General features: G+C 43.3%; 1 non-coding gene across 1 annotated transcript; it reads left to right on the forward strand.

The window, feature by feature from the left end:
• Nucleotides 1–13788: 13788 nt before the first annotated feature.
• On the forward strand, nt 13789–13895 carry LOC113000032 (small nucleolar RNA R71). Its single transcript, XR_003265303.1, has one exon. It is a non-coding gene; the product is annotated as a small nucleolar RNA R71 (small nucleolar RNA).
• Nucleotides 13896–15252: the final 1357 nt, after the last annotated feature.

The following is a 15252-nucleotide window of genomic DNA, read 5'->3' on the forward strand; positions in this document are numbered from 1 at the left end:
AGTACTAGTACAATACGGATATGGCTCCCGATCGGAACCAGCTTCAGAGTATGACTAAGCGAGAGCATGAGTCCATTAAGGAATATGCCCAAAGATGGAGAGATCATGCAGCCCAAGTCGTACCGCCCATGACAGAGAGGGAGATGATCACAATTATGGTAGATACGTTACCCACGTTCTACTATGAAAACTTGATAGGCTACATGCCAGCTAACTTTGCGGATCTCGTCTTCGCCGGAGAAAAGATTGAATCCGGACTACGAAAAGGCAAGTTCGAATATGCTTCCAATGTGGCCCCCAACAACAATAGAAGAGCCCCAGTAGTGGGCACGAGGAAAAAGGAAGGAGACGCCCACGCGGTCACCACCGCCCCGACGTGGATGAAAGCACCCCAAAATATCCAAAGCTCATACCAGCCCAATCCCCCAAATTTTTTAATCCGAGCCGGGAGTTCCCTCCCGACTCAAGTAAAAGGACCGCCCGCGGCAGAGAGAACGTCGGCCCAACGCACAGCTCCAGCCACGCCCCGGCCAGTCAACAATACGGCCCCCGGCACGAGCTATAATAATGCACAGAGCTCACTCTCGAAAGATAACTTCTCTCCTATTCCCATGGCATACTCCGAATTATGGCCTTCATTATTGGAGAATCATTTGGTAGTAGCCATACCCGGGAGGGTCTTCCAGCCACCCTACCCCAAGTGGTATGACCCAGGTGCCAAGTGTGCGTACCATAGTGGATCTCCCGGACACAACATTGACTCCTGTCGCCCGTTCAAGTATAAAGTGTAGCACCTAATCAATGCCGGCTGGCTATCGTTTCAAGAGGAAGGCCCAAATGTTAAAACTAACCCCCTAGCTAGTCATGGAAAGGCTAGCGTAAACGCCATCCAAGAGGGTGGGCCATCGCGGGCAAGGAGATTAGGAGAGGTGGCTACTTCCAGACGTTTTATCTACCAATCGCTGCAAGCGGCATGTATGGTCTCCCGTGGCGGAGGCGAAAGGGATGAATGTTTGTTTCACCTCGGGGAGTCGCACGACATGGAAACCTGTCCCGCGGTAGAAGGATTGCTTCAGCGGCTCATGGATTGCGGGCAGCTTGAAGTGTCCATTGGAGGGAGGGAAGAACCACAAATTTGCATGCAGTCGGAAGAGAAGAAGGTTCCTCTAACCCCCAAGGCCCTAGTGATATGTTTTACTAGGAAAGGGACCGACTCCACACCCATATACCCCCGGACAGCGCCCAAGCCAACGCCATTTGCATATCAAAGTAATAAGGCCGTTCCGTGGAAGTATACCCCTCCCGCGTTCAGCGAAAGAGTTGCAACCGAAGTTGACTCCCTGTCAGCTAAGGTGACCAACATCACCGGCCTCAGTGGCGTAACCCGCAGTGGTCGGGTGTTCGCTTCCCCTCACCCGGCGGAGTTGCCCTCCAAGGGGAAAGCGCCCATGGTCCAAGAGCCTACAAACGTAGCCACCCCCTCGAAAGAGGTAGATCCTCTAGTGGTAAGAGGGGCTGAAAAGAAAGAAGGTCTTCAAGGAAAGACGGTGACTTTGGAAGAGGCCCATGAGTTCCTTCGCCTCATCCAACAAAGCGAGTTTAAGGTAGTCGAGCAACTGAATAAAACTCCAGCAAGGATCTCGTTGCTTGAACTGCTCATAAACTCCGAGCCTTATCGTACGCTGTTGATAAAAGTCCTCAATGATGCCCATGTAGCCCACGATATCTCAGTGGAGGGTTTTGAAGGCATCGTTAATCATATAACCACCAACAATTATATCGCGTTTGCGGAAGAAGAGATTCCCGTTGAGGGGAGAAGACACAACAAGGCTCTTCATGTATCGGTAAAGTGTATGGACCATGTTGTCGCAAAGGTGCTTATCGAAAATGGATCGAGTTTAAATGTGATGCCGAAGACCACTTTGGAAAAGCTTCCTTTTAGTGCGTCACGTTTAAAACCAAGCTCGATGGTGGTGCGAGCCTTTGATGGTACTCGGCGGGAAGTAATGGGGGAAATCGATATTCCCATTCAGATAGGCCCCCACACTTGTAATGTGCTGTTTCAAGTGATGGATATAAGTCCTGCCTATAGCTGCCTCTTGGGAAGACCTTGGATTCATGCCCTGGGAGTGGTCCCTTCAACGCTTCACCAGAAATTGAAGTTCGCAGTGGGTGGACTTTTAGTGATAGTGTCGGGTGAAGAGGATATGTTAGTGAGCTGCCCCTCCTCCGCACCATACGTAGAAGCGGCAGAAGAATCATTGGAAACGGCTTTCCAATCCTTCGAGGTGGTGAGCTGCACCTCTATGGAACCAAGTCCGTTGCTACCTTCTCTCTCCAACGCAGCCATAATGGTGGCGCGTGTTATGCTCAGGAATAGATTTGAGACCGGAATGGGTCTAGGCAAGGACGGCCTCGAAAATGCCAACGTGGTCGATATCAAGGGAAAGCCATGCAAATATGGATTAGGGTATGAACCCGGGATGCCACGGAGGAGGAATGTGCCGTCAAGACGTCGGGCGGATAGGGTATGGCCCGACAGTATTAGCCAGTGTTTCACCAGAGCTGGAATGGTGTCCGAGGAGGAGGTGGCCGCAATAGAAGAGGAGTTCCCTCAAGACCCACCAAATTTCGTGTAACCATGCCACCCCGATTCCCAAGTGGGGAACTGGCGCGTGATAAGCCAGCCAGAAGTCTATACCGCTAATTCAATGTAATTAGAGCCTATAGATTTCCTTTCTCTTTTGTTTTGTGAAACCTACCTTATTAAATAAAACAAAGAGATCTTGTTTCATCTGTTCTTGCAATTCCACCTTTTCTCATAATCATTTTGCATGTTTTTGTTTCTTTTGTCTTGTTTGGTATAGATATGAGGGTCGATTCTTTGAGGATCCTAACAACGAGGGTTGGACAATCGATTTCGATCGAGATATAAGCCAAACGATAAACGAGGAAGAGGAAGAGGACGTCCTTTCACCAGAGTTGGAGAGGTTGGTCGCTCAGGAAGAACGTGAAATGAAGTCTCACCAAGAAGAAACCGAATTGGTAAACTTAGGGACCACGAAGGAAAAGAAAGAAGTAAAGGTAGGAACCGGTATGACCGCGCCTATCCGCCAAGGCTTGATAACCCTTCTTGAAGAGTATCAAGATGTCTTTGCGTGGTCATATCAAGACATGCCCGGTCTGGATTCCGACATTGTGCAGCATAAGTTGCCTTTGAATCCTGGGTCTTCCCCGGTTAAGCAAAAGTTACGAAGAATGAGACCCGAGATGTCTTTAAAAATTAAAGAAGAAGTAAGGAAGCAATTTGATGCAGGGTTCTTAGCTGTAGCTCGGTACCCAGAGTGGGTGGCCAACATTGTCCCAGTCCCGAAAAAGGACGGCAAGGTTAGAATGTGTGTAGACTACCGGGACTTGAACCGAGCCAGTCCTAAAGACAATTTTCCCCTGCCACACATTGATATATTGGTAGATAATACAGCCAAGTTCACCCTTTTCTCATTTATGGATGGTTTCTCGGGGTATAATCAAATAAAGATGGCACCCGAAGATGTAGAGAAGACCACTTTCGTCACCCTATGGGGGACGTTATGCTATAAAGTGAAGGCCTTCTGGCTGAAAAATGCTGGGGCAACCTATCAACGTGCCATGGTGGCGTTGTTGCATGACATGATGCATAAGGAAATAGAGGTCTACGTAGATGACATGATTGCCAAGTCTCGGACGGTGGACGAACACCTTGTCAATCTGCGTAAGCTGTTTGGAAGGTTGCGGAAATACCAACTAAAACTAAACCCAACCAAATGCACCTTCGGGGTAAAGTCAGGGAAGTTGCTAGGATTTATCGTAAGTCAAAAAGGGATAGAGATAGATCCCGAGAAAGTGAAGGCCATCCTTGAAATGCCGGAACCACGCACGGAGAAGCAGGTTCGGGGGTTCTTAGGTAGGTTGAATTATATCGCGAGATTTATCTCGCAACTCACCCCTACCTGTGAGCCCATTTTCAAGCTATTACGTAAGAACCAGGCGGTCCTGTGGAACAGTGACTGCCAAGAGGCCTTCGAGAAGATCAAACAGAGTCTCGCAAACCCCCCGGTGCTCATGCCACCTGTAACAGGAAGACCTCTTTTTCTGTACATGACCGTGTTGGACGAGTCTATGGGGTGCGTGTTGGGTCAGCACGATGATTATGGGAAAAAGGAGCAAGCCATCTACTATCTAAGCAAGAAGTTTACCGCATGTGAGATGAATTACTCAATGCTGGAAAGGACGTGTTGTGCTCTAGTATGGGCATCACATCGGCTTAGGCAGTACATGCTCAGCCATACCACATGGCTTATCTCCAAAATGGATCCCGTGAAATACATCTTTGAGAAACCGGCTCTCACAGGACGAATCGCTAGGTGGCAGGTACTATTATCTGAATTTGATATCGTTTACGTCACCCAAAAGGCGATAAAGGGAAGTGCCTTGGCTGATTATTTGGCCCAACAACCCCTCCAGGATTATCGGCCGATGCAGCCCGAGTTCCCAGATGAAGATATCATGGCCCTATTCGAAGAGAAGCGGACGCACGAGGACATAGACAAATGGATTGTTTGCTTCGATGGGGCATCTAACGCTTTGGGCCACGGAGTAGGGGCAGTCCTGGTATCCCCGGATGATTAGTGTATTCCTTTCACGGCTAGGCTAGGTTTTGATTGTACCAACAATATGGCCGAGTACGAAGCATGTGCCCTCGGGGTTCAGGCGGCCATTGATTTTGATGTAAAACTACTCAAGGTGTATGGAGACTCAGCTTTGGTGATACGCCAGTTGAAAGGAGAATGGGAAACTAGGGATCCGAAGTTGATACCCTATCAAACTCACATCTTGAGGTTAGCCAAGTACTTTGACGACATTTCTTTCCACCACATACCTCGGGAAGAGAATCAAATGGCTGATGCATTAGCCACCTTGGCATCCATGTTTCAACTTGCCCCACACGGGGATCTGCCGTACATCGAATTCAAATCTCAGGGCAGGCCGGCATATTGTTATGCAATAGAGGAAGAGCGGGATGGGAAACCGTGGTATTTCGACATCAAACAATATGTCGAGAACAAAGAATACCCACAAGGGATTTCTGACAATGACAAAAGGACGTTGAGGAGATTGGCTACTGGTTTCTTTGTAAGTGGTACCATCCTGTACAAACGAAACCATGACATGACCCTCCTACGATGCGTAGATGCCAAAGAGGAGAACTTCATGATTGAGGAGATCCTCGAGGGTTCCTTTGGGACACATGCCAATGGGCATGCTATGGCCAGAAAAATCCTTAGGGCCGGTTATTACTGGCTCACTATGGAAAACGATTGTTGCGCTCATGTAAGGAAATGTCATAAATGTCAGGCATACGCGAACAATGTCAATGTTTCGCCACATCCTCTGAATGTTATGTCCGCTCCTTGACCTTTTTCCATGTGGGGAATAGATGTCATTGGAGCCATCAAACCCAAAGCGTCGAATGGTCACCGCTTCATTCTTGTGGCGATAGATTACTTCACCAAATGGGTCGAAGCGGCTTCTTATACTAATGTCACGAGGAGTGTGGTAGTCAGATTCATCAAGAAGGAGTTGATTTGTCGATACAGACTCCCCGGGAAGATCATTACTGACAATGGCACCAATCTGAACAACAAGATGATGCAGGGAATGTGCGAGGATTTCAAGATCCAGCATCATAACTCCACCCCTTATCGGCCAAAGATGAATGGGGCTGTAGAGGCTGCGAATAAAAATATTAAGAAGATTGTTTAGAGGATGACAGTGTCATACAAAGATTGGCATGAGATGTTGCCTTTCGCCCTGCACGGATATAGAACCTCGGTACGGACTTCTACTAGGGCAACGCCGTATTCCTTGGTTTATGGGATGGAAGCAGTGCTCCCATTTGAGGTAGAGGTTCCTTCTCAGAGGATAATAGCGGAGTCAGGCCTAGAAGAGTCAGAGTGGGCTCAAGCACGCTACGACCAAATCAATCTTATTGAAGGTAAGCGTTTGACAGCCATGAGCCATGGGCATCTATATCAACGAAGGATAAAGAATGCATTCGACAAGAAGGTACGCCCGCGCAAGTTCAACGAGGGGGACCTCGTGCTGAAGAAGATGTCCCACGCTGTTAAGGATAATCGAGGCAAGTGGGCCCCGAATTATGAAGGACCTTTCGTGGTGAAAAGAGCTTTTTCTGGGGGTGCTTTGATACTCACCCACATGGATGGCGAGGAGCTGTCCTCGCCCGTGAACTCCAATGTAGTTAAACGATATTACGCTTGAAGTCTGGGGCAATCGAGAGGACCGTTGCATGTTTTTATTTCTGAGTTTTTCTCGTTCTTTTTGGTTTCCTCTAGGGATTCCCATTCACTATACTTGTCTCATTTCTTTGAAAAGAAAAGATGGGCGAGGTTTCAGTCCTCCCTTTGGTTTCAAAACTTTAGTTTTGTTATAACCTGAGCCCTCTTCGCTCGGTTCATGGGGTGCCCCAAATGCTTATTTAAAATTGAATCTAACCAGCCTTCACTAAAAAAATCGTCGCATTAGAAACATTCATACATGCACATGCACATGCATATCTTGTGATAGCAAGGAGCAGAATCGTCTCAGGCCACGGTCAGAAGTCAAGACAAGTCGATGGCAGAAATCAACCAAGGTAAGACAATGACCGGTCACGATTGGCCGCGTATTGTTTGTCTCCTACTTGCAGGTACTTAGGGACGGAGGCAAATGGAGGATAGGGTCACGACCGACCAATCGTCACTGATCGAGGCCGTACCCGAATCAAATAAACATGAAAATGCAGTAACTAGGAAGTGATCCTAGGTCGTTTCCCAACGAGCAGTGACAAACCAAATGTTCATAATATACTTGCAGTAACAGAAACAATTATGGGGGGGGGGGTTTGTTTGTTTTGTGATAAAAGAGCATAACAAGTAAACTGGAATACGAAACTACTAATATTAAAAACGGGTTGTTTCCTCTGATTCAGAAGCCATTCTCTTATCCTGGGTTATGGAGAATTCGTCCCTAACAGTCAACCACTTAATCCAACCCTATTTCAATTTACTAAGCGAAAATCAACTTAGGGTTTTCAATACGTGATTAGGCACCACATACACCAGTTAGCCCTTCGTCCATTAAGCATGAACGCAAGTTAGGCTCAGAGGAAATTAATCGAACACGAAGCGTGCACTGATTAATATTCACGAATTTGGGATAACTGGTGAAGGGAAAACTGCCAGGAAACCACATTACAAACGAAACCTCAAAGAGAGTTGGGCTTCGTCCTCAAAAGGAAACAACACCAGAAAAACTAGCCTTCCATAGATTCAAACAGAAAACGCAAATGAAACATGAAGCAGAAACGTAAATGAACAGAAACGTAAATGCATAGAAACGTAAATGAAAGTAGAAGAAGAAGCAAGAACGAAATTATAATTAGAAGCAGAAAACGGAAAATTGCATTCAGAACGAAAACAGTAGCCCTAGACAGAAAAACGTAAAACCCTAAAACAAAAGCTCTGAATAATGAATAGCATAACAGAATCGCCTTCCACGAATCCCAAGGTTGCTATTTAAAAAGAGTCACTCAGTGTCACTGGGCCCTATTACAATACTCTGGCCCAAAACGAAATATACACTGAACAACATAAAATAAAATTGCGAAATTTCCTAATTAGAAATTAACTAAGGTAAGCGTTGTTTTATTTGCCCTCTTCAAGTCCATAACCAAAATCCGGATTAAGCTCAATGTTTCATTAATTCCTGAAATTAGATTAAAAACATCAAATTAGCTAAATGAGCTCAAATAATAAAACTGTCTGATTAATTGACAATTAAGACCAATCAGTAATTAAAATGGTGCGAAAAGGGTTTAGAAAATAGAAGAAAATGATGGCACATCAAAACCCCCCATACTTAGCCTTTTGCACTCCTGGGCAAAATGAAACAAAGAACAAAATCCAAGGATATCAAAGGGAGACAAACAAAAACATTCACATATTTCTCAATGAACATCAAGGAATGAAAGGAATGGGTAACATCTAACATAAGGAGATCCAAAAAGTCAAGACATTCATGAAAATCATCCAAGGAACCCAATCATGGCAAAATAGTTAATTAGCTTAAGAATGAAAAGTGATAAAGCCTCACAAGATATACACTCTATCTTTCAAGTGTCTAGGCTACTATTTACCCTCAAAGCACCCATGAAAGCAAACACCACATAAACTTGGCAAGATTCTAAAATTGACAATCAACCCATAAACACAAGCACATGAGGATCAAAAGGTCTTTTAAGGTTGTAATGGGGCCAAGGACAAGGTATGGAAAAATATGGAATAAGTGGCTAAATCCCAAAGGAATAGAGGAGCAATGAGGAATAAGTGCATATTAAGAAAAAATAAGAAAATAAAAAGAAGTAAAGATAAAATTTAAACATAAAGAGTAGAACCAAGAGTTTCATCATTCTTGTGCCATTTAAGATCTTATTCACTCAACTTTATTGCTTTTCTTTTTCTTTTTTTTCGAATTTTTTTTTTTGCTCTATAGCCTTTGAGAAACAACATTTCATTCAGCATGTCCAACATTTAACCAATATACAATGTACATCAAGTATGGCCCAAAATACATCATGAAGCATAGCCAACAAAACAAGTTATCCAATGAAACAAAAACCCCCCACACTTATTCCCAAAACAATTCCAAAGCTCCAAAATTCCTTAAGGATATGGTGATATCATGGTTTTTCATTTAAGGCTTGTAGTGAGCTTCAAAACAAGGAAAGGGAAACAAGGCTCAAAAGGGCTATCAAAGGAATTAATTCAAGGTAAGTCCATTTGGCTAGAAGCTTATAAGAACAAAATTGCCTCAATCATTTCCAAATATGCATGTGAATTAGGAAGCATCAACAAGAATCAAGCCAAGGCTATTGTGCAAGCAATCAATGGGGCAAAACACACCAAATGATTATGATGATGGATGGCTCAAATTCTGACAAAGGTAAACTCATCACTTTCAAATTGAGCTTTCAAAACTATCATGACATGTAGAGGAGAATCAAGGATTTCAAGTCACAAAATGTCAAGAACTTTTATTTTCAAAACAATTACCCATTTCTTGAACATATCCTATAATTCAAAGAAAAACATGCAAAGTCGTACATGCACACAAAATTGACCCAAAATATTAAACTAAAAATCTGACGAAACTAACAACATTAACAAATTAACACAACTAACAAATTAACAAAACCAACAAAACTAGCAAAACCAAAGAACACTCCCCGCCCCCGCCCCCCCCCCCCCCCCATACTTAAACAACACATTGTCCTCAATGTAGCACAATTAAAAGATTAAAAACAATTAAATCATCAAAGAGAATCGGACAAGTGTAATAAAAGCAAAGAAAGAGATAGGAAAAGAAAAACTCCCTAAGTCATGGTGGAGGAAGAGAAGGGTGGAGTAAGGAAGTCTCTTCCACCACTACGTCCACTAAAGAAGGGTTCGTGAGGAATGGCTTAAGTCGATGTCCGCTGACCTTGAAGCTCTTGTTTGTGGAGTCGCTTTTGATCTCAACTGTACCATAAGGAAAAACATGAGTAACAACAAAAGGACCAATCCACTTAGACCTCAACTTACCACTCATGAGTCCAAGCCTAGAATTATACAATAATACTTTTTGCCCAACCATGAAGTCCTTCTTAACTATCATGCTATCATGGAACTTCTTGGTCTTTTCTTTGTAGAACTTGGCATTCTCGTAGGCTTCTAGGCGGATTTCATCTAACTCACTCAGTTGCAACTTTCTTTCCTCACCAGCTTGATCCATAGAGAAGTTGCAAGTTTTCACTGCCCAGTATGCTTTGTGCTCAATTTCCACTGGAAGATGACATGCCTTTCCAAAGACAACTCGATAAGGAGACATTCCTATGGGTGCTTTGTAGGCACTCCGATGTGCCCAGAGAGCATCATCAAGCCTGGTACTCCAATCTTTCCTGTTTGGCTGCACAATCTTCTCTAGAATTCTCTTGATTTCCCTGTTAGAAATTTCTTCCTGTCCATTGGTTTGGGGGTGGTATGGTGTGGATACCCTGTGTACCACCCCATACTTTTTAAGCAGGGCATGCATTGTTCTGTTGCAAAAATGGGTTCCTTGATCACTAACAATTGCTTTAGGTACTCCAAACCTGCAGAACAGATTAGACCTGACAAAATCTGCAACAACTTTAGCATCATTAGTTCTAGTGGGTTTGGCTTCCACCCATTTTGAAACATAGTCAACTGCAAGGAGAATGTAAACATAACCAAAAGAGACAGGAAAAGGACCCATGAAATCTATACCCCATACATCAAACACCTCACAGAATAGCATAGGTTGCTGAGGCATTTGTTGTCGCCATGTAAGTGTATTTCCTGCTCTCTGACACTGCTCACAAGTGCTGCAGATCTTCCACGCATCTTTAAAGATGGTGGGCTAATAAAAACCACAATCAAGCACTTTGCGAGCTGTCCTTTGAACACCCAGATGACCTCCCGGTGCGGAAGAATGACAGAACTGCAGGACTGAGTCAGTCTCATGATCTGGAATGCACCGTCTAATGACCTGATCACTGCACAATTTCCACAAGTAGGGGTCATCCCAAATAAAATGCTTAGCATCACTTTTAATTTTATCTTTTTGGGCCTTAGATGCTAAGGGAGGAAAAACAGAAGAAACTAAATAATTGACATTGTTAGCAAACCAGGGAGTAGAAAGAGAGTCAGAAATACTATACAGTATATACAAATGATCATCCGGGAAATCATCCCGAATAGGTGAATCTGCATCAGATACACGTTCAATCCGACTCAAATGATCAGCAACTAGATTTTGTGCTCCGCTCCTATCACGGATCTCCAAGTCAAACTCTTGGAGCCAGAGCATCCATCGGATCAACCTAGGCTTAGAATCAGCCTTCTTCAACAAGTACTTTAGAGCTGCATGGTCAGTATAAACAATAATGCGGGTACCAAGAAAATAAGATCGAAATTTTTCAACAGCAAAAACAATGGCTAGAAGCTCTTTCTCAGTAGTAGTATAATTTGCTTGGGCAGCATCTAAATTCCTAGAAGCATAATATATCACCCTGGGCAATTTATCAATTTTCTGAGCAAGGACAGCCCCCAATGCATAATTTGATGCATCACACATAAGCTCAAAAGGGGCTGTCCAATCGGGGGCCTGGATGATGGGGGTGGTAGTCAGCGCTCTTTTGAGGCAATCAAAAGCCTCTTTGCATCTGTCATTAAAGTCAAACTCCACCTCCTTTTGCAACAAGTTGGACAATGGAAGAGCTACTTTGCTAAAATCCCTTATAAAGCGCCTGTAGAATCCTGCATGACCAAGAAAAAATCGCACCTCTCGCACACAAGAGGGGTAAGGCAATTGTGAAATAACAGAAATTTTTGCAGGATCTACTTCAATACCCTTATTGGAAATAATGTGGCCTAAAACTATACCTTGCTCAACCATAAAATGACATTTTTCAAAATTTAGAACAAGGTTAGTTTCAATGCATCTATTCAAAACTTTTTCCAAACTATTCAAACAACCATCAAAAGAGGATCCATATACAGTGAAATCATCCATAAACACCTTTATGCAATTTTCTAAAAAATCACTGAAAATACTAATCATGCACCGCTGGAAGGTACCAGGGGCATTGCACAGGCCGAAAGGCATCTTCCTATAAGCAAAAGTGCCGAAGGGGCAGGTGAATGTGGTCTTTTCCTGATCCTCAGGAGCAATAGTAATTTGCATATAACCAGAAAAACCATCAAGGAAACAGTAGTGGGATTTACCTGCCAGGTGTTCAAGCATCTGGTCAATGAATGGCAGGGGAAAATGGTCCTTTTTGGTAACCTCGTTTAGCCTCCTATAGTCAATGCAGACTCTCCAACTGTTCAGCACCCGAGTAGGAATTAGCTCCTCCTTCTCATTTTTTATCACTGTGAGGCCGGTCTTCTTCGGGACTACCTGGACGGGACTCACCCATTGGTTGTCGGAGATAGGATAAATGATTCCAGCTTGCAAAAGCTTGGTTATCTCCTTCTTCACTACATCAAGAATCACCGGGTTGAGTCTTCTCTGTGGCTGTCTTACTGGTTTAGCTCCATCCTCTAAATTTATTCGATGCATACATGTGGATGGGCTAATACCAGGAATGTCTGCCAAGGTCCAGCCTATAGCCTTCTTATGCTTCTTGAGAACTGACAACAACTTCTCCTCTTGCTCATCAGCAAGGGAGGCAGATATAATCACTGGAAAACTCTTGCTATCATCCAAGTAAGTGTATTTTAAATTTGATGGCAGAGGCTTCAATTCTGGTGTGGTCGGCTGGACAGTTGTAGAAGGAGATGGTTTCTCATCCTTTACCTCATAAAGAAAGTCAGAGGTATGTGTACTTCCTGGATCTTTGCATTTTTCAGGAATTTGAGGAACAAATTTACCAATCAATGCGAAGACATTTCTGCCCATGCTATTCCGTTCACTTCCTTTAAGCTTCCGCTTATTAGTGCACAGCTCCTTCAAGAATTTGGCATATCTTGGAATTTGCTCTATTGCATCCAACAGAGGTATGTTTACCTCTACTTTTCTAAACGTTTCCAAGATCTCTTTCTCTGCCTCTTCCATTTTTTTGTTGGAAACTGCTCTTGGAGGGAATGGAAGAGGGGGAATGTGCTGCTTCTGCAAATCAGAATTACCTGTGGAAGAAGATTCACCTGCACAAAAATTGTTAGGTAAATTTTTTTCATCACCTTTTTCTGGAGTAGAGTGAAGTTTGGCAGGTTCATTTGCAGATGAGGAAGGTGCTACGGGTTGAGGTCCTTGACACTGCTTTCCCGACCTTAATGAAATGGCACTGACATTTTTGGGATTTTGGACAGCTTGAGAAGGTAGCTTGTTAGAATTCTGGGACTGTTGTTGATTCAATTGGGTAGCCAATTGTCCCATCTGATTGGTTAAGCTCTGAATGAAGGCTCTGGTCTCTTGCTGAAACTGCATGTTCTGCATAGTCATTTGCCTCACAAGTTCTTCGAGGGAAGGTTGTGGAGGGGTCTCAACTGTTGGCTGTTTCTGGGGCTGTTGCTGTTGTTGGATTGGTGGAGGAATGTATGGTCTGCTTGGGCCAACAACATTTTGGAAGGAAGGAGCAGGCTACTGTTGTTGTTGCTGAGGGCTAGACCATCTGAGATTAGGGTGATTCCTCCATCCAGGGTTGTATCTATTGCTAAAGAGGTCATAATTGTTCTGTTGTGGTTGATTTTGCTGTTGAGGTTGAGGAGTTCTATTGTAAATATTAGCAGCATAAGCTTCGGGCTGCTCAATTGCTCCAGATTGTTGCATGGAAGGGCAAAGGTCTGTATGGTGGTTAGCAGAGGAGCACAAACCACAAACCCTTGCAACAGGTACAGATTTCTGATTCAAGGCTAGCTGAGTTACTAAGTTAACCAATGCATCTAGTTTGCCTTCAAGCTTCTTAGTCTCAGATGATGCAGCTGAGTTTGTAGCTACCTCATGCAGTCCTCTAATGACTATGGCATCATTTCTGGCGCTAAATTGCTGAGAGTTGGAAGCCATCTTCTCAATTAAATTTCTGGCTTCAGCAGGAGTCATGTCTCCAAGGGCTCCACCACTGGCAGCATCTATCATACTTCTCTCCATATACTGAGTCCTTCATAAAAATATTGGAGAAAAAGTTGCTCTGAAATCTGATGGTGAGGGCAACTGGCACATAGTTTTTTAAATCGCTCCCATTACTCATACAGGCTCTCTCCACTGAGTTGTCTAATACCTGAGATATCTTTCCTAATGGTTGTGGTCCTAGAAGCAGGGAAAAGTTTTTCTAAGAATACTCTTTTAAGGTCATCCCAGCTCGTGATGGACCTTGGAGCAAGGTAATACAACCAGTCCTTTGCCATTCCCTCTAATGAATGAGGAAAAGCCTTTAGAAATATGTGATCCTCTTGGACATCTGGGGGTTTCATGGTGGAGAAGACAATATGAAATTCCTTCAAATGTTTGTGCGGGTCTTCACCTGCAAGGCCATGAAACTTTGGAAGCAAATGAATCAGTCCAGTTTTAAGAACATATGGGACATCCTCATTAGGGTATTGGATGCACAAGCTTTCGTAGGTGAAATCAAGTGCAGCCATTTCCCTTAGAGTCCTCTCATGGGGTGGAGGTTGTGTCATGTTCTCAGAATGTGCAGAATCAGAATGCTCAAAATTATAATGCTCAAGATCAGGATGTTCAAAATCACCAATAACAGAATGCACAGATTCACCAGTAATGGAATGCTCAGAATGATCAAAAGGTATAAAATGATGCCTAACTAATCTATGAAATGTCCTATCTATCTCAGGATCAAAGGGTTGTAAGTCAGATGGATTGCCTCTAGTCATACACTACATTCAGCATGCACACAACTAGTTGCCTTGTCATGTAAATAAAGGTGTAGGTTTGAACTACAGCTACCCTCAAATGATATCCAAATGACTTGAAATTTTGTGAGCAACCTTATAAAATGATGAGAAGATAGCACAAAAAATTTCAGACAAAAATTCAAAGTCTAACTATGAAAGCTAAAAATGGTAGGTTAAGAAAAATAAGTGAATAAAACTTGAAAAATAAAAAACTTTTGACAGAGGAAATTTTTGTCATGGCGTAGGAAATTTTTTTCTACCCCAAATGCATATATAATAATTGCGATTCTGATAACCGGAGCAAAAGTTATGGCCGTTTGAAGTTTCGACAAACACAAAATTTGCTACTTTTTTGGAACTTTCAAATCTGACCAAACTAAAGGCCCTAGCTATTTTTCCCACAAAATATGGATTAAAAGAAGTTACCACAAAAAAATTCAGCCAAAATAACAACTCTAGCTACTAAAACAAAAAATCTCAAATAATTCAACATGGGTGGTCGCTAAAATCCGTCTCTAATTGATTTCTACTACTACTCTGTTTTGCCCCAAGCAAAAGTGGTCGCTAAGTCCGTCGCAAAACACTATTCACAGCAAAACACCCAAGACTGAAACAGCGAAAATGGTTAATGGGAAAACTGAAACAGAACACACACTAAACAAAATACCAGGACACTAAACAACACTAACACACATACTAACACAATACTAACAATTAAACATAAAACACGAAAGGATTAAATACACAA

Source organism: Glycine max, chromosome 17 (assembly GCF_000004515.6).
Source record: "Glycine max cultivar Williams 82 chromosome 17, Glycine_max_v4.0, whole genome shotgun sequence".
Taxonomy (NCBI): domain Eukaryota; kingdom Viridiplantae; phylum Streptophyta; class Magnoliopsida; order Fabales; family Fabaceae; genus Glycine; species Glycine max.